General features: G+C 50.6%; 1 protein-coding gene across 1 annotated transcript in view; it reads left to right on the top strand.

The window, feature by feature from the left end:
- The first annotated feature begins 231 nt into the window (after positions 1 to 231).
- The window catches only part of RALY (RALY heterogeneous nuclear ribonucleoprotein), a 116881-nt gene continuing 97223 nt past the window's right edge, over positions 232 to 19889 (top strand). The window contains exon 1 of the mRNA XM_048321669.1: positions 232 to 332. The gene's annotated coding sequence lies outside the window, so the exon portion shown is untranslated. The remainder of the gene's footprint in view (positions 333 to 19889) is intronic.

The raw sequence follows: 19889 nt of genomic DNA, 5'->3' as shown, positions 1-19889 counted from the left end.
CAGGCGAGCGGGAGGGAGCGGGCGGTGCGGGACGAGAGGCTCTGCCCCGGGCCGAGCCCCGGCGGCGCGGCCCTGCCCGGCACAGCCTCGTAAGGTGGGATCGGTGCGGGCCGCGCCGCAGCGGCAGCGAGGCCGGGCGGCGAGCGGCGGGGTGGCCTCTCCGCGGCGCGCGTGTCCCCCCCGGCGCGGAGCCGTGGTACGGTCGGCGGGAAGGAGCCGCGGCGCGGGGCGGTGCGCAGCACTGAGCCGGCGGCTCCCGCGGGCGAGGCGGGACGGGACGGGCCTGGCCCTCCGTCCGCACGGCACCGACCTGCCCGGCACCGACCTGCCCGGTGAGTGCCGCCGCCCCTTCCCCCGGGCTGCTCCGGGGGGCCGCTCCCGCCAGCCGGAGCGTGCGGTCCGTGCTGGCAGCGCGGGTCCCCCTGCCAATGACTTAGTGCCGCTTTATTTTTTTTTTTTTTCCTCCTTTCAATCTTCGCTTTCCCCGCCGGTTTTCTTGTGTGTAGTTAGGTTTTTCCGCCCCTGATGCACGTTTTCGCCGTTTAACGGGAAGGGGAGATGCCGGCGCCCGCGGGATGGGGAAGCGCCGCGCCTGGAAGCGGCTGCCAGGCGGGTCCGCCCCCGCCGGGGCTGGCGATGGCTCCGGGGCTGAAGCCCTCCGCGGGTGCCGGACACTTGGGAGGGATGTCCGCGGTGTGACCGCGCGATCGCGGGGTACTTTGTGCCTCCTGCAAACCGGAGATGCTCGACTGCTGTGCCAGAGGGGCCCCGGGCGGCCGGGAGCGGTTTCGTAGCGAGAAAACAGGCGGAATATCGAGCCCGAGCGGCTCTGAGCCGCCCCGCTCGCCGCGGGTCCGTGCGGAGCCCTGCGGGCTGCAGCGCGCGGTGCCGGAGCCTTCGGAGCCTTCTGTGTCGCGATTATGTTGGGGCTGCTGATTTCTGTCGGGAGTTGTATTTGGGAACAGGCTCCCCAGGGAAGCGGTGGAGTCACCATCCTTGGGAATGGTAAAAACGAGCAGATGTGGTACTCGGCCGTACGGTTTAGTGAGCATGCGGGGACTTGGTCAGAGGTAGGAATTTGATGATTTTGGAGATCTCTTCCAACCTTAGGGATTCCATAGATTTGAGGTGATGTATAAAACTCCATGTCTTACTCCAGAGCAGCTCTGGTGGGTGTGAAACATTCAGATCTGGCCGTGCCTTTGGAAGGGTGTCCGACGGCTGATGATTCCCTCGTGAGACAGCCCAGACGGCTGAGACACAAATTGCCGGGATGGAGAACAGGGTGGATGTGCACCTTTATTTTCCTGACTTGCTCCTGAAGAGCAAGAGCCCACCTGCAGGAACGACCCATCGCAGTTGTGCCTGCTGCAGTGCTTCAGCACAGAATCCCAGAATAATTAGCATTATTTAGGTTGGAAGAGCGCTCTAACATCCTAGAGTCCAGCCATTAACCCAGCACTGCCAAGCCCACCACTAACCCATGTCCCCAAGTGCCACTTCTACACCTCTTTTAAATCCCTGCAGAGATGGTGACTCCACCACTTCTGAGTATAATTCTCCCATGGTTTTGGCATGGGGAAGGGCTGGGAACCAGCCCGTGCTACTCTGGAGCTCCGGAGCCTTCCCACACTCCAGCGGCTGCTCAGGTCTCTGGGAGCTTGGGCTTTTGAGGAGACAGAAGTCAGTGGCATCACGACTGGCTTGAGCTGACTTTCAAGGCCAGAAGAAAAGACCCTTTCTTATTTCATATTGAGGAAATAGTTGTCTTTCCCCCACCAGTAAATCTGGTGTGGTGACTGATGGCTGGTGCCAGCGCTGGCCGGGCAGGGAGGGACCAGGGTGGCAGCACAGGTCGGCCACTGCTGCCGGCCCTTCCCGAGCTGGCAGGGGCAGCACAAGCCCTTGGCATTTGCCCTGGATCTCAGCACCCTGGCTGAGCCTGTTTTCCTTGGCCGTGTCATCAGCCAAGGAGGGCTGGGCTGAGTCACAGCGCCTCCGGATCGTCCCTGCTGCGGGGAGCAAGGCTGAGCTCTTCCACAGGTGCCTCCACTCTTGGTCTCCCTTTAGCAGTTAAGTGGGAGATGGTGCTTTCCCTTTCATTTTGCCCTCTCCTTTATTCTCCTGTTTGTTGGGATTTGGGCTCTTGGCACTGTTTTCTTCTAAAGGACAGGGAAGGAGCCTGGTTTCTAAGTGAGCTCCGGGATGAGGAGCCTGCAGGGATGGAGTGGAAAGGGAAGGACTGCTGTTCTCAGGGAGCTGAGGAGCCTGTGCCACGAGCAGAACCTCCGATGGGTGACCCTGCAGCACCCTTTCTGGGCTGCCTGCTGTGGGTGACAGCTTGTCACAAGGTGTATTGCTCCCGTTCCTGGAAGCGTTTTTGTGACTTGTTTTCGGGCGCGTGTGAGAGCTTCCTTCAGGAGGGGGGGTGTTCAGACATTCGTCCAGCTCGCTGTGCCGGGGAGGATTGCTGCTGTTTCACTTCTGTCAGGCTAATATTGGAGATGGATTTCAGGGGAGCGGCAAAGCAGAAGGTGTGTCTCTTAAGAACCACTTTCTTTAGAAAAGGCAGATAATAGGCAGTGAGTTTGGGGAGGATGTTTTATTTAGGGATTGAAAAGAGAGGATTAAAGCTCTTGACAGAGAACAGTTTGTGTGGAATAAGTGATGGGACTTGATCATTCAGAAAAAGACTCTTAACGTGTTCCCATCACCAAGAGAGCTTTCAGCTCTCCTTGTCCCAAATTATTCAATAAAAGCAACAAAACTCCTTTTGATTTGAGCTCTTTACTGGTGGTTGCATAAGGAGTTTTCAGACCTGGCAATAAACTTGTATCTGCTCAAAAAAAACAGCCTATGGGTATAAAAATCTGTGATATGCTAAAGGTACTGTGGATTTATCCAAGGTGTTAATTATAGACATTGCAAGTAGCTGTGTCTGTCTTGGCGAATTGCACCTTTTCCTTCCTTGCCCCCTGCCATTAAGTTGCTGGCACAGGGCTGTGCTCCTGGATTTGCAGAAGCACCAAGTCACTGCTCGTAAAATTACTGAAATAAAAAAGATTTGTGCAGGGGAAAAGAAACAAGAATCAAATTTTAGGCTCAGATTTTGATTCCAAAACAAGTTGCTCTTTCTTCTCACAGCTTGAGGTTTGTGATGGAAAGGTTGAAAATACCCAGCAAGAAAAACAGGCTGGGGAAAAAAAAAATCTGGAATAAGCTGAACAGAGTGAAATTCAGAATAAACTGTCATCAGAGAGTGTTTATAAACCTGCTGGAGAAAAGGGAGGGAGCAACCATTCAGATCAATAACAAGAATAACAAGTTCCTTTTTTATAACTGTAGAGCTTTAATCATATAGTTTAAAAAAATAATTCTAAATGTGTGGGTTTTATACCTGTGCTGGTAGCTGGGGCTAAATCTGCAGAGTTCATGCTGATCTGGGTAATCTCAATCAAGCTGAATAGTAAAGAGGCTCTTAGGAGGATCTGAAACCCAGGAGGCATTTTTCAAACCTGAGTTATGTCACTTTTTTTAGAGGTGCCTCAGGCAATTGCATTTTAAGAAGACAAAGCTTTTGTTTTCAAGCTGGCCTAGAAAAATGCCAAGGATGAAGCCAAAGTAAAGGCTTTCAGAAGTTGTCATTTGTGATTAAGTTGATTTTGCTGTTGTGCACAGAATGCTGCTGCCTTCCTCGGCATGCCGAGAGCTGGGTCTATTTTTATTTTTGCCACTAGTCCTGGTGTACCTGTTTAATTCCAGTGAGTAATAGTAGCCAAGGGGTGTCACCTGAAAGCGTGCATTTAATGAGAAGGTCAGGTGTCTGCCAGCTCCATCTCCAACAGAAAATGCTTTGGAAGTGCTTTATAAAAGGCAGAATTGAGGTGATACCAGGCAGGAGTTGACTTAGATGGGTGCTCTGCAGAATTAACATCTGTTTGTGTCTGGTTTAGTATTTGAGATGTTGGAAATACCAAAACCAAGGCTTCGAACCGTGAGCAAAGACTGTTTCCTTTCACAGAGACCAGCCTGCATGCACATCGTGAATCCAAAGCTTTTCTTGGGGCTTCTCATGTTACTTGCAGCCTGAAACAATCAGAAAGAGGATCCTGGTGTTGCCAGGCTGTGGGCAAACAAGAGGAGCTGCTCCTGTGGAGCCCGAGCTGGGGGAATATTGTGCAGGATGTAACAGATGATGCTGGAGCATGGATGTAGAAAAGTGCTGCCTGCAATCTGGAGTGCTGTGAGCTCCCAGCGAGACACTCCCTGCTAGAGAAAGGTGAAATCCTGCGAGTATTGTAATGACTACGTGTTCTTGACGGAAACGACAGTAGGTTTTGTCTGAAAATGTGACTGTCTGAAAGCAGCTCTGGCTGCACGAGCAGTGCCAGGGCTGTCTCACCTGGGCAGGAGGTGTCCCTGGAGCCCTCCTCTCCCTGGGAGCAGCTGATTCCTTAGCCCTGGCTCTGGGTAGCCAGGGAAGGGCTGTAAGGGCAGCCTGAGTCATCTTTTTGGCGCTTGTATAACACCCAAACAATGCCGTTTGTCCTGCTCACTGAGGGCTCTTGGATTGCCCAGCACAAAGAGATGTGGGACTGGATGGACCCTCTCCAGGGGCACCTCCTGAGCTGCAGCTTTTGGAGCAGCTGGATCCTGCAGTTCTCACCCTGGCACCTCATAATCCTAATACTTTATTATTGTTTTAAAGCGAGCCTTGAGAATGTGTTGCAGATGTATAGAGCAAGTGGTGCTGGCGATCTGAGGCAAGACTTGGCCTTGCCTTTGCAGGGGAGGTCCCCAGCTGATTTCAGGGCTTCTGGGCTTTTCCTTCCCCTCTGTTGCCAGAGCTGCCTGGCAGGATGTGCCCAGCAGGATGCCGAGCTCTGTTCCAGGAGCATCCCTGCACCTGCAGCAGAGAATTTCCTTTACTGAACATGCACAGACTTTGCCAGTGATGTTGCACAACTGTTCTTTCTTTTTTTTTTTTTTTTTTTAATTTGTTCCAAAAGATCTGGTTTAAAATAGAAAACATAATGCCAGGTTGCTGGGTTTTTTTTCTACCAAGAATGAGGTAAATAGATGGGCACCTCTGGGCTATGTCTGTGTGAATTCAGTGACTGCCAGGTGATATCTGCAGCATCACCTCTATGTGGGGATGGTACCAGACAAAAGGAGCTGAGAAGTGCCACGGCTTTATCTGATGCTTTTGCAAGCAGCTTACATTTCAACAAATACAGCCACGCTGGGAATGAATGTGAGCTCATTTTCGGGTTGCTAGGACAGGCAGAATAAGCATGGCCGGGTTAAATGTGTGAGCAGAGTAATAACTGAGGCAGTGCAGCTCCCTCTCCTGCTGGATCAGGGTTCCCGGTGGCTCCTGCTCTGTGCCACCTTCCCTGGAGGGACAGCATCCTTCCCCTGGGGCTCTGCCTGCCGGCACTGAAACACAATTGCTGCAAGATAAGGTGTTGAGGGGAAGGTGGCAATGGACACTTGTTCTGGAACCACTGCTGCTCGTTTTAATGTGTGAATTCCCGAGTTCTCATAGGCTGGCAAAGGTCACAGAGTGGACAGAGGAGGTGGATGCACATCTCCCCTGCCAAGGCTCTTGATGTCTTCATTAGTGTAAATCTTGTGCTGCCCTTCTGTCTTTAGCAAACTTTCTTTTGGAAAACTGTCTTGGGAGCATTTGTGAGGGAAAAGGTTCCTTTGGAAGGATGTGGGGAGCACTGGCTCTGCCAGTTCTCCTGCAGGGGGGTGGCTTTGGCTGTGGCTGCTGTGTCACTGGCACCTGCGTCAGTGCCCTCAGTGTTCACGGTTGCCTTTCACGTGGCCTTCAGTGACATCCTACGCTTGCCAGGACTTCAAGGTGACTCTTCTGGCCCGGGATGTGGCCCCTGTGTAGACGACTGCAGGTGGCTGGTGCTCAAATATAGTTTTTTTTTTCAAATCTAGAAAAATCTCAGTGGTTGCTGTGGGACAGACCTTGCAGAGCTGATGGTGCTGCCTGGCCTGAGCCCTGAGCTGTGTTCCTGCTGAGGGGCAGCACTGGGGGGGTTTGATGGTTCAGTACCTCCTGGTTCCTGTCCCTGGAGCTCTATCTGCTGTCAAACAGGTATTTCTGTTGGTGCTGCAGCAATCTGCAATGCTTGGAGCTCTTACAGCTCCTGAAGCTCCTTCTGGAGTTGGTAAAAGCTGTTAAGCACTGCAGAAATCCTCTTGAGCTCTTCTAGTAATTTAAACTTAATTTTTTTTATTTATAATTGTTAACTTTTGCTCCAAAGCGTGCAGCTCTTAGGCTCACACATTTCAAGAGGCCAGTAAAACCTTGCCCATCTCTGTGATGGCTCTGAGAGAATCCCAGAATCGTTTGGGCTGGAAGGAACCTTAAAGCTCATCCAGTGCCACCCCTGCCATGGGCAGGGACACCTTCCACTATTCCAGCCTGCTCCAAGCCCTGTCCAGCCTGGCCTTGGACACTGCCAGGGATCCAGGGGCAGCCACAGCTTCTCTGGGCACCCTGTGCCAGGGCCTCAGCACCCTCCCAGGGAACAATTCCTGCCCAACATCCCATCCAACCCTGTTTTCTGGCAATGGGAAGCCATTCCCTGTGTCCTGTCCCTCCAGGCCCTTGTCCAGGGTCAAGGAACTGGCTCTGAAGTTTCTGTTTATGATGAAAAACCCTTGGTGCAGCTCACGTCCTGCAGCCAATGTCCATCCTGTATCTCTGGTGGCACCTTGGCACCCTCAAGGCACAGGTGAGTGTGAGGAGGAACACCCCTTGGGAAGTTCCCCTGGCAGGAAATGCTGTGCAGGTGATGCTGTGGAGCATCTCCAGTGCTTGGGGAGTGGCTGCTGCCGCTGCTGCCACTGCTGCACGTCAAAGGTGGGATTTGTGTGTTCCTCCTGTTAATGAGGAGCCGAGTGCTTCCCTGCAGCTGGGCTCCCCAGCCATTTGACTGCAGCATAAACAGCATTTCCAGGGAGGCCACGGTAATAAGGCCAAGTTTGCTGATACCTCCTGTGAGCACAACCACACCTCGTGGCAGGAGAGAGGCAGGGAGGGCTTAGATGATTTTAATTAACGTTGTTGTGAGGAAGAAATTAAATTTGGTCTCTCACCCTGCTCATATTACGAGGGAGTGAGCACAGCCTCTCTGAACTAAGCCATTCTTTGCCTTCTGTTTGCCTTGGAAAAAAGCAATTTCTCTGTCAGCTTTTAGCCTGGCTCCTGGGCCCCAATTGCTTGTTTATCTTCAGCAGCTCCCCAAATCGCTTTGAAGATGGGCTTAAACATTGATCATCTCTTACAGGCCTTCATCTTTGTTCTGCCAGCAGACATTAGGAAAGATATTTTAAATTACCTCTTTCCCTCCAAATGAACGGGCTGTGTGTATGGGCTGGGAGAATTAAAGCTCTTTCAGCCAAAGTATAAATCAGCTGCTCCCAGGTTTTCGCCCAGTTCTCCTGGATTCATCTTCCAGCCCAATCTGCAAAGCAGCAGGGATTCCAGGAAAGATAAAAGCCAAAGTGCAACTTAATTTTGAGGGAGAATCTCTCAGTGTTCCGTTTTGGGGAGCAGGATCCTGTTTTAAAGATGACTTTTTCTCCCCTTACTGCAGCAGTGGGATCTTTCTTCTTGCTGCTCCCTAGGGAAAGGCTGGGGGGCTCCATGGGGTGATGCCATGCAAACCATGGGATGCAGAGGTGAGCTAATCCCTGGCAGGGGAGTTTGGAAAAGAAACTTTGGATCTCTTCCTTTGCCATTTGAGTACTGAGATCTGGGGAAAAAAGTACTCACTAACAGCAGGACATTTATTCTGTGTCAAACAGGCAGCAGACAGCAGAGGTGGTTAATTCAGCATGGAAAAGCCCAGAGCTACAGCTGAACAGGCAGGAAGGTTTAATCAATCATTTGGAGCAGGTTTCTGATGCTCCTTTATGCAGACACAGTTCTTTGTGGGGTGGTGTTAATGCTTTGATGGTAACAGGTCACAGCAGCCTCCTTCCCAAGCAGACCTGGAAGGGAGCAGGTTATTTAGATGCACAATCACCCTTATTCCTGGTGCATGCCCCAAAATGCTGGTGAGAGGAGGTCCTGGAGGGCTTGGCATGAGGAGTTTGGCTCAGTGAAGGGGGATGCAGCAGCCTGAGCTGTGTGTGGGTTCATGATCCAGGCTGGTCTCTGCATTCATTAATTTTATTATCATTTATCATATCCCAGAGTCACAGACTGGTTTGGGTCGGAAGGGGCCTTAAAGCTCATCTCATTCCAATCTCCTGCAGTTCAATTTGCAGATTCCATATCCCCAATCCCTTCTGTATGCTGATGCTCTGCCTTTTCAATGCCTCGTTTGCAAGAGGGGGAAAACTTTATATGTAGCATAAACATCTATATTTTATAATTTGTTGTGAGGCATTGGTGCAGGGAATTCTGGCTCAGCGAGTCTGAGGCTTTTACCCACTCAGTGATGTGAGTAATTTATGGCTTGCCCCAAGTCTGCGCAGCTGGCTTGCCAAACTACAGCATGTTGGGGAGTAAATATTGCATGTTTACACAAAGCCTTTTCTCTACAAGTCCCCAAAAAGAGGATGAACCACTTTAACAGGCTGCTCAGGCTGGGCAGGTGCCATATCTTGAGGCAAAATGCAGTTGGGCAAAGCAGCCCAGCAGCCTTATAAATATAGTGAATTTTGATTTCTTTCCTGGGTTGTAACAGAAGGGGAGCATTCCTGAGCATCTCTGCAGTAATGTGACAGTGATGTGAGAGAGAAAGCTTTGTGCAGTGATGGCAAACAGCCTTTAGAGCCACTGAGTTATTGTTAAAAGAAACTGGTTTTGGAAGCTGATGCCTTTGGAAGTAGATGCCCTCAGCCCATGCTGGAATTGTTGTCTCTGTTGGTCCCAAACAGGCTGATGCAGCTGAGGTGCAGGGAGCCAGGACTTTTGCTGCCAGTGGCTGCTTTATAAATTTCCAGGTTAAATCAGGCAGTAAGTTTGGATTTTATATTTTTTTCTCACCGTGAAGTTCGTCAACTTCTTATTTTACTCTGAGTCTCACAGTCGTGAGCAAGAGGAATCTCTAGCTAATAGACCAGCTGATAAAATTAATGCAAACCAATTAATTTAGTTTATTAGAAATATGAAATACTCCGAACTGAAAGAGCCCCACAAGGATTGAGTCCGACTCCTGGCCCTGCAAAGGACACTCCAACTATCCCACCCTGTGCCTAAGAGCATTGTCCAAGTATCCCCTGAGCCTCTGGCAGGCTTGGTGCTGCGATCACTTCCTTGAATTCTTGTTCATCCCTTGAATTTTGCTTGCTCGAAGTTTTCTAGGGAGAATAAAGGCAACCAGGAGGTATTGATAAGGCTTCCCACCCTCTAGAGTCGCTTTTTGCCCCGTTCCTGAAAAAAAACCCCAAATTTAAACAACTATGAGAAATCTGCAGGACTCGGTAGCCAGCGCTGACATTTCCCCTTGCGGCAGGGTGGTATCAGGAGCTCTGGGCTTGGTGAGAAGCAGTCATGGCTCTGGCGTTGATGCTCTGAATACACAGCAGGTAGGAGGGCATGTGACTTGGCTGGACCTTGGGCAGCAGCAGAGCTGGGAACAAAGCCAGGCCTGGGCTCCCCCAGCCCCTGCAGATCCCTCACCAGCCCCAGAGAGGTGCAGGGTGCCCGAGCCCAGGCGCTGCTGCTCCCGGCCATTCCCACCCCATTCCTGGGGCTTTGCCCTGTCACAGCTGATTTTCTTGGAGGTCCTGGATTTCGGGGAATGCCTGGCATGTGGGGTTTAGCTCGCTGCAGCTGCATAGCAGCCGTGTTTGCCGGGCTTAGTGTTGGCCTGTGAGGAAGGAGCTGGCCCTGCTCTGAGCACCTTCCTTGGCAAATCTGCCTGCAGCACCTGTTTGCTATTGCTGCATCGACTGCTCTTCCTGCCCTTTTTTTGTCTCAGGGTTAAACTCTGGGAGGTAACAGACACCTAAAATTACAGAATCCCTGAGGCTGGAAACGACCTCTAAGACCATCGAGTCCAGCTGCTAACCCAGCACCATGGGTTAACCAGCCACTAACCCATGTCCCCAAGTGCCACATCCACATGGTTTTTGAACACTTCCAGGGATGGGGACTCCACCACTGCCCTGGGCAACCTGTCCAGTGCTTGACCACCCTTTCAGTGATGAAATTTTCCCTAATCTGCAACCTAAATTTTCCCCGATACAACTTGAGGCTGCTTCCTCTTGTCCCATCGCTTGTTCCCTGAGAGAAGAGCCCGACCCCAACCTGTCCTAATGGACTTGGACTTTTGTCAGGTCACCTGGGTGCTGCAGGAGTGTGCAGCTTATTTCAAGAGAAGAGGTTTTGCAGCAGTGCTGGCAGAGCTGTGGTTGTCCCCTGATTCAGCAGCCCCAGGGCTCTGTCCCTGTGCTTGTGCCATTAATCATCCTGTGAAGATCCCTGGGGGATGGATGTCAATCCTTCACACTCCTGCCCAAGGTTACAGGGCTTTCAGTCCTGGGAACAAAAGCTGTGTCCTAATTTTGAAAATCAGAGAATCCTGCCATGGTTTGGGTTGGAGAGACCTTAATGATCATCCCATTCCACCCCCTGCCATGGGCAGGGACACCTTCCACTCTCCCAGGTCGCTCCAAGCCCTGTCCAACCTGGCCTGGGACACTTTCAGGGATGGGCAATCCTGGGAAGTGTATTTAAACAAAAAAAGATGGACATGCTGCTCCCGAGTTCCCATCTGAGTCCTGGTGCAGCACTCCTGTGCACAGCTGCCTTTTGTTCCTGCACATTCCCAGGCAAAGCAGGTGGTGTTTAATTTTTTTTTTTTGCATTAAAAAAAAAATAATCTGTGGCGTGCTGTGCGAGGCTACTCACATCTGTGCACTCTATGTAGGTCAGATGTGTAGTTGCTTCTTTATGAAGACTAAACTTGACAGCGTTTCCTCGCTGCAGCCAGTGAGGGAGGATCACAAAATTCACATGCTGCCTCCATGAGAAATGTCCTTAGGGAAGACCCCCCAGGGGCTGTGTGTGCAGGTGAAGTTTATTGCCTTCCTGGTGTGCTCCAGGTTTGTGACAGTGAGCTTTATTGATGAAAGATTTATCGGAGCTGCGTATCCAGGCTTGATTCAGTGTCGTATCAGATTAGCCTTGCAGCTGGAAATGCTAAATGCTTCCATGCCCTGCTTCCAGCAGCTGCCTCTTGCTCTGCTCTCACTAAAAAGCCTGTTCCCTAATCTCTGCAGCCTGTGTTTCTCTTGCCTTATTTCTTAACATGCAAATGCCTCTCCCTCCTCTTTCTTCCCCCCAGCCAATCCTGTTCTGGGATTCCTTGACCTCTTCTGACTCTGGCAGTGGTGGAGGAGAGAATGAGTTGGGAACAGGCAACCTGTCATGCCCAGAAGCAATTTAGGGACCTGATCCAACACCTTTTAGTTGAGAGTCTCCCTTTGCTCATGGACAGTCTCACATCCAGGTGTGTTTGGTCTTGTGGGAGATGCTCCACTGAGGTGAGACTAATAGGGATGAAGAACACTGTTCCTGCTGATCTACCTCTCATCAGGGTCCTCTGATCTCCTCAGTCTGATCCCACCCCATGACATAGGAGACCTAAACCAGTCTGGCTGGTTTCTGTATGTTGGGGGTTTCTTCTGTCTTCAGTCCTGAGGTTCTGTGGGCAATGTAGGAACTTTGTTTCTCACAGAAGGGGCTTTTTGGAGGGAGAACTTGAAAACATGTCCCTGAACATCCACTAAAAACAGATAGATAAACAGAGGACCTAAAGTTCATTTTAAATCTGAACAGGGAACTGGCTTTGCTGCCCACCTTACTTTTCCTTATCTGAGATGACCTTGGAAGTGACCACGATTGGAGCAGTAGCAGAGGGGGATCAGAGCAGATGAAGATGGATATGTGGATGTCCTTATGCAACCCAGGCAGGGTGGAAGATATTTCCAGTATTAATGTTGTTCTGTCTGCTCCACAAGTCTTACCAAGAAACATTTGAACTGAAAGAAGGGCTCCACCTGCCACCTCCTCCTCTGAAACTGAGCAGCATCTGCAAGCAAAGGAAGGATTGTCTACAAGCATTAACAGCTTTCCAGGAGACTCCAAATAGGATGTGAAGTTGTGTCCTGAAGCAGCTGGATGAGCACCCAGGAGCTTGGGACAGTGGCAATGAGCAGCTCCTGGTGACTGCAGCAGTAAATGGTGGTAGGTGGAGCACTGATCTGGTCATGACTGGTCCATGGATTTGGGAGCATTGCCCTTGGGTTGGAGTAGGCTTTCAGTGTGAGGAAATGACTCTGGAATTCAGAGTCACACAAAGTTTCATGGAAACGAGCAATGTTGGAGTGCTTGAAGGGAAATTGGAGTAACTGAAGATTGTCGTTCTGTTGTGCGAGAATTGCGGCTGCAGTCCTGATCCTCGGTGTGGAAATGAGTGTGAGGACATCCCAGTGCAGACCTCTCTGCTGCAGAGACCACCTTGCTAATTGCTCTGCTGCTGTGTTCAGCAGCAAATCCAGGGATGAGACGTTTCCCATGGCTGCTCCTTCCCTTCTTCCTAAATAAGATGAAGAGTGTCTTGTTAGGGAAGCTCCAGAGTGCAACCAATCTCTTAAGCTCCTGCTGATCAACTGAAACTAAGAGGGAACTAATGAAATCCCTATTGCCACAACACATTTGTTTTGACCTTTGAAAGGAAAATGTGCTGGTGAGTCAGGAGTCCCACCAGGAAATCTGGGCTTGTTTTGGGCAGGAGATGGAGTGGGGACAGTGGGGGTTTAAAGTGGAGGCAGAGAGCAGAGCAGCAGGTGAATTTGCTGTGCTCTGGGTTCTGGTGAGCTCGCAAGTGGAGTCCCCTCAGCTTTTGGGGGTCTCTCAGCTGTTCTGGTTGTGAAGCAGACAGAGGAACTCAGCATTTTGCAGTTTTCTCCGGACTTGATTTTAAAAGCAGGGTGTAAACTCCTTATTTTTAGAGATGAGAAAAGGGAGGGAGGAAGGAAGGATGCTGTGCCGTTCTCTGCATCCACAGCAGAAGTGAAATGGCTGCTTTGGCCAAAACAATGAATCTCAAACATTTTCATGGCAGAAAGTCCTTTTGAGAAAGGACTGGGGGAAGTTTGTGCCTCAAGGGGAGTGAGCCTGGCTGAGCCTCCCAACAGCTCATCAAGGCCTTTATTAATTTGATGTGAACTCAGGTGGGAGAAGATGGGCTAGGGCTGAGTTCAGTGCTCTGAGGAGGTTTTTCCTCCTGAAAGTTCAGAGGTAAAGGGGATTTTGCATTCACCAGGACCTCTCTCCATGGACAAGTGGCCTTGTGAAGGACTGACTCTTCAGCTCTTGGGGCTTCAAGGCAAGCACCTTGAAGGTCTCATTTGCCAAATACACCAAAGCTCAGGTGTTTGGAAGGCACAGGCACACTTGTGGGTCATCTCTCCTTGGCTCTGGTGGGTGTCCTCCTCTGCCTCCAGAGGAGCACATGCAGCCAGTTCCATACTGGTACCAGTGCTGTGGTGGTGGTGGACACAAGCTGTGCTTGCCCTTGAGGTGGTGGGCACCATCCTGCCCCGAGGATCCCAAAAAACAAAGAGCCTCTCCCAGCCCAGGGACTGGGCCCAGCTGCTCCCGTGGTGCCAGGGAAGTGATGTTTGTGTGGCAGCTGGAGGCAGGAGCTCTGCATTCTCGGAATTGTGGGATGGGTTTGCTTCCAGGGCCAGGCTGCTTCTCCCAGCAGCCTGGCTGTTCTCTCCCTCCTTAGAACTGGACTGAAATCGGTCCTCTGCCTGAGCTGTTGGAATGGTTTTTGTGACAACCAAGTGTGACAACTCAGGAGGAGCAAAAAGGGCCACAGAGGTCCTGGGATTGTCAAAAGTCTGCCAAACTCTCTCCCTGACCCTGCCACCACCCTGTGTGCCTCCAGTCCTTTTCTAAGAGGAATTTATTCACGTTCTGCAGTAATTTTCTGTCTGGCTGCTTATTGTCCAAGGCAGGGTGAGGCTGGGGGGAAAGCTGAGGTGGAACTGCCCCTGGGCCTGCTTTTGGGCTGGACTGCACACCCTGTCTGCCTAGAGAGCTTTTCCATAGGGTGCCTCTCCATAGGGAGCCTTGTCCATCCTTGTTGCTGATTCAGTAGCAAACCACCCTGGTCAGAGTCCAGGAGGCACTTCAGGGTCTCCAGCACTCCACTGAGGTTGTCCCCATTAACTCGTGGTGTTAAAAAGGAGTCTGTGGTGCCCAGTTGGGAGGTGCTGCCTGTCCCTGTGCTGCCACCAAGGCTGTGCTTTGATTTGCTTCCATGCACACACGGATTATTTTGATCTTAAATCACCCGGGAATGCCACACAGGAGCTGGGAATCCTGCGTCCCCCGCTTGCTCCAGTTTATTAAAATCCCCCATCCATAAACAATAACTCTTCAAAGCTGTGTGCTGCAGAAGCTGCAGTGCTGGGTCATGTATAAAACATGACCCTGCCAAAACCAGCCTGCTCCTCTGTGGGCAGCTCAGATCTGGCCATCCTTGAAATAATGCTCCAAACAAGGTGTCTCCTGCCTGTTCAGCAGAGCCTGAGACTCCTTTAAATAAAAATGTGACACTGGATTTTGTCAATGGGATCTGATTTGTCCCTTGGAATGGGAATTATTTCCTGCCTGATGTCAGCAGTGCCTCTGGGATGGTGGGATTTAGCTGCAGGTTAGCATGAGTTGCTTGGTTTAAAGGAAGGCAGAAAACATGCCAGCCCAAGCAGTTTGATCAAACTTCATATTTACCTGTGTTGCAGGGATGGTGGGGAGCTCCCCCAGCCCAGGCTGGAGCTGTCAGTGCTGGTGGCTCTGTGTGGCACCCTGTCCCCTTTGGAAAGGGGCTCAGGAGATGGGAGAAGTCACCTTTTATGCCCCTTTCTGGGGGAGAAACGTGATGGTTCCATGGTGACTGAGTGGGGGAATTGGGGAGGGTCAGGAGTCAGGCATGAGCCTCAAGCAGGAGCCCTGCACGTCTGGACTGTCCCATCACTACTGCACATTCCCCTTGGGTGGAATTGCAGCTATTTCAAGGTAAAAACCTGGCACAACCAGCTATAAAAAGTTCAATCAAACCCCTGAGTAAAATACCTTTCATTAAACTTTGGCTCTCCATGTACACATCTTACATTCGTGGTGGCTTTTTGTTACCCTTTTCTGTCCCAAGGTAAATATCCCCCAATGAGTGGTCTCATGATTTCAAATTCTGTATTATTTTGTTGAGTGTTGCACCTTTTCTTTCCTCTCTGCCTTTTGCTGCCTGGCCTCCTCCAGGGATGTTGTTTTCAAGATTTATTCTTGCAGCTATTTCAGCAGGAAGGCCAGCAGCAGGCTTAGGGGGAAAAAACCTCAAAAACCTCAGGATTTTCATGTTGCTTGACCCCAGGAGCCCCAAGTGTCAGGAACCCAATAATAAACACGGCCAAATCTTGGAAGGTGGTGGGAGCTGGTGACCTTGTAGTGCATGTTTGGAGAGACTTGTGCTGCAATTTCAGGTTCCTGATGGTCTCTTCAAAAATGCTGTGCTGCACCTTTGGATCTGATGAAGGCATGGGAGTTTTCTCTTATTATTTTTTAAAATTATATTCTGATTTGGGCGCCAAAAGCCAATGGAAATCCTTGAGGTTCCTTGTGGCTCCCCTGTTGTGAGTGTTTTTTATTTCTGTCTGCTCATTCACTGTTACAGCAATGAACTTGGAAAGGCAGCACAGGAAAGTGATTATGATAGTAAAAAAATTCATAACTGGAGTTTGAGGAGCCTTGGGGTGTTGTGGGGGATACATCCTCAGCCTTGGTCTCTGTAGGACCAATGTGAGGTCTTCTCACACTTCCTGGGCCCTCTCATATCCCTGCTTCCAGCTTAATTCCACTGTGTGCTGTCTGTGAGAAGGTTTGGGCTGGAAGGGACCCTAAAGCCCATCCAGTACCACCCCCTGCCATGGCAGGGACACCTTCCGCTGTCCCAGGCTGCTCCAAGCCCCATCCAACCTGGCCTTGGACACTGCCAGGGATCCAGGGGCAGCCACAGCTTCTCTGGGCACCCTGTGCCAGGGCCTCCCCACCCTCACAGGGAGCAATTCCTTCCTAATATCCCATCTAACCCTGCCCTCTGGCAGTGGGAAGCCATTCCCCTTGTCCTGTCAGTCCAGGCCATTGTCCAAAGTCCCACCCCAGCTCTCTTGAAGCCACTTCAGGACGCTGGCAGGGGCTCTGAGGTCCTAATTTTTGAAGATGTCCTGACTTATCACCTTTATCTTTCTGTCAGTCCAGTTTGTCTTCCAAACTCGCCAAGTTCCTGATCTTTATGCTGGGATCTCTTGGGAGATGCCAGGGATGTTCCACAGAACAAGGTATTTCCTTGTATCAGGAAGATTTTATTCAGTGTGCAGCTTTTCGCTGCCAGAACACTTTTGCAGCTCATGAGCTGAGCTTGGCTTGCTGATATTCTGGTACGAGTTGGGAGTAATTCTGGTTTCACTACAGCTGTTTTGATACACCATAATAGAAGAACAGAGCTCTGTGATAAATGGAGCTTTCACAGGGCAGGACTATTGGCAGACAGCACATGTGGACCCCATGGCTCAAAAGAAACCTTCTTGACCTCAGGAAGTAACCTTAGACTTCATTATTCCTGCAAAGAAATCGGGTTTCTCTTACTCCTTGTGTTCTGCAGACCTGTCTGAAGGTTTCCCTGCAGGGAGCTCGGCCATGTGTTTCAGGGAGTTGGACACAGACCTTGGGGTGCTCCCTGTGCCCTAAGCCTGTGGGGTTTTGTCACCTCGGTGGGTTGTAGGAGGCTGACCCCAGCTCAGTGGTGGCACAGGGACCTCACAGAGGGCATGTGCCCAGGGGGATGCCCAAGCCTGGGCTGTGGGTCAGCTCTTCCCTGGGGGTTGTGCAGGATCAGTCCTGCTGCTGCAGGAGCTCTGTTTGTCACTTGGGTGCTCCATGAGCTCCCCTCTGATGGGCTCATCCTGCTGGTGTTGGACCAGCAGAGCCAAAGGCACTTCCTAAGCCTTTATTTCGCAGGATTATCTAATTCCTTGTTTTGTATGCACTGCAAGTGTGTGAGAGTCCCTCTGATCCAAAGCTGTTGAAGCCTTTGGAGAGTCTCTCCCTGGTTTACTGGTTCTTGGATGGGATTCTAGCTGTTTATGGAAAATTTGAGGATCTTCTGCCAAGCCAGGGCAGACGGGCCCCAAGTCCGGGAGCAGGCGTTCTGCTTTCCCTCTCGGAAGCCTCATCCCCAGCATCCCTGGAAAAGGCAGGACAAATCAAGCCAGTTAGGTTTGACATATTCTGTGTTTTTCAGGAGCAGCTTCTTCCCTTGGGCATCTTGGATATTTTCCATGATGAAGAGGGCCCATCCTCAGTGCCATCAGAGTCTCTGGAATGTGAAATCCAAGAATTAAATCCCCCCACGCTCACAGACACTTCTGCTGCCCATCCAGGGCAGCTCTGCTCACAGCCCTGTCCCTTCTGCTCCTGCTCATGTGTAATGCTGACAATCCAGAGCTATTTTTGCATCTTCAATTCATTAAGGAAGGGTGGTTGATTGTTTTCTAAATATCATCTTTAGGAAGAAGAGACTTCAGTGAAACTTCATTTCCCTGGGTGCCTTTGTCCTGTGGTTGATAATTATTTTTAAACTACCCGTCATGTTGTGAGTGGGGTTGTTGTAGGGTTTTTTTACAGTTGTCAAAATGTCAATTCTAATGAAAATCTCCACAGACACGCTGTACCTAAGTGATTTAAGCCTGTAGGCTAAACAGGCTGCTGGTAAAATGCTGCTCATTTTCAGATGAGTCAGAAAGGTTTGTGCATGTTTTTTTTTTTTAATATATTTTTGTTTGGTTGGAATGTCTTCATCAAAATTGGTTGTTGAAGGGGTTTTTTTTCCCTTTTTAAAGGCTAAGCAGCTGCCTGTCAGCTCACCCCAGAGCTACTTGGAATTCAGCATCTTACACAGCAGTCACATTTGGGAAAAAGGAACTTCCTGTGTAATAACAATAATTGAAAATTAATAGTAGATTAAATTAATACATAATTAGAAAACACTAATGCTCCCTGTGAACAAAGGCTGATTCCTACAGGAGCCTTATGAACTGTAGAGGGAAAGTGTATGATGCTTTCCCTGGGCCCTGTCTATTCCAGCCTGCAGATCATTAAAGCAATTATAATTTCACAGCGGTTTGATCTGGAATTGATTTCTTTATGATAATTCAATTTGGAGCCTTGCTTCCTCTGGGGGAGTGAATGACAGAAGATGAAGTGTGTAATTCCTGAGCTGTGTCCTCAGGGCTGGGGGAGGCTGGAACCCACCCTGGGAGGGACCTGGATGGACCTACCTCTCAGAGCTTAAGGAGGAGATCATCAATGGCAGCTTCCTTTGGGTGGGAGGTGCACAGGGGTGGAAGTGGGGTTTGGGTCCTTAACATCCCTCAGCTGTGCCAGGGGAGGGTCAGGCTGGGTATTGGGAAAGAAAGGCTCTTCCCCCAGAGGGTGCTGGGCACTGCCCAGGCTCCCCAGGGAATGGGCACGGCCCCGAGGCTGCCAGAGCTCCAGGAGCGTTCGGACAGCGCTGCCAGGGATGCCCAGGGTGGGGTTGTTGGGGTGTCTGTGCAGGGCCAGGAGCTGGGCTGGGTGATCCTTGTGGGTCCCTCCCAGCTCAGGATATTCCCTGATTCTCTGAGCCTTGCTAGGGAATGTATCCCTAGAATCTTTGCCCACCCTTTTCACAGCCTATGATGAAAAATTCTTGAGTGTGTTCTACCACGTGAGCGCAACTTGGTGTTTCCAGCCTGTCAGCTGGTTTGGATTCATCCTGATCACCAAAAAGCCTCCATAACCTTGGCTGTAGCTGGTCGAAGCAGGGCCTTTGGCCCTGATGATCATGGAATCATGGAATGGGTTGGGTTGGAAGGGACCTTAAAGCTCCTCCAGTCCCACCCCCTGCCATGGGCAGGGACACCTTCCACTATCCCAGGCTGCTCCAAGCCCTGTCCAGCCTGGCCTTGGGCACTTCCAAGGGTATCCAGGGGCAGCCACAGCTTCTCTGTGCCAGGGCCTCCCAGGGAAGAATTCCTTCCTAATATCCCATTTAACCCTGCCCTGGGCCAGCCATGCCCTGGCCATGGAGGAGCTCTGGGGGATGCAGGAATGTACTGTCCTGCTGTTCCACTCGGGGCACAGGAGGAGATTTGCTGCTGCCAGGCTGTGAGGGGCTTGTGAAGGTTCTTTTTCAGTGGCCAGCCCTGGGGGTTGTGATAAAACAAACAGAAAGAGGAGGAGGAAGAGAGGAAAGAAAACGAAGCACAGGACAGGAAAATACAAAGAGGCAAAGCAAATCCAAGGCAGCAGGGAAAATTGGGACCTCATGAAAAATAATGATAAAGTTTGCTAAGCTGCTGCTGAGCTCCATCCCTTCCCTCCCAATTAGGCTGCATTAGTGGCTTGTGGGAAGCACCACAGCCTGCTGAAACTAATAGAGGCAGAAAGAGCTATTCCTTGGTGAATTTGCTTTCTTCTTGGCCCAACACAACGTTTAACTTTTATTTTTGTAGCTTTGTGCACAAACCCCCGCCATTTCCCTAATCTCTGAGGCTGTGTGTTTGGGAATCCTGGAGGAACAGCTACTCGGGCTGGGGTTTTGTTCCTGATTCTGTTTGTGTGAGTTGTGACTTCAGCTGCTGCTCTGTTCCAGGGCTTCAGAATAAAAAAAGAAAAATTGGAACCTGTTCAGAAAGGAAAGAAATTGAGAGACTTCTAGCTTTAATTACATTCATTAGGCTTGGTTATGATAATAAGGGAATGTCAGGGAAAGATGAAGAAGAAAAACCTATTATTTCAA

Source organism: Corvus hawaiiensis, chromosome 17, assembly GCF_020740725.1.
Source record: "Corvus hawaiiensis isolate bCorHaw1 chromosome 17, bCorHaw1.pri.cur, whole genome shotgun sequence".
NCBI lineage: Eukaryota > Metazoa > Chordata > Aves > Passeriformes > Corvidae > Corvus > Corvus hawaiiensis.
This window is presented reverse-complemented; position numbering and strand designations above follow the sequence as displayed.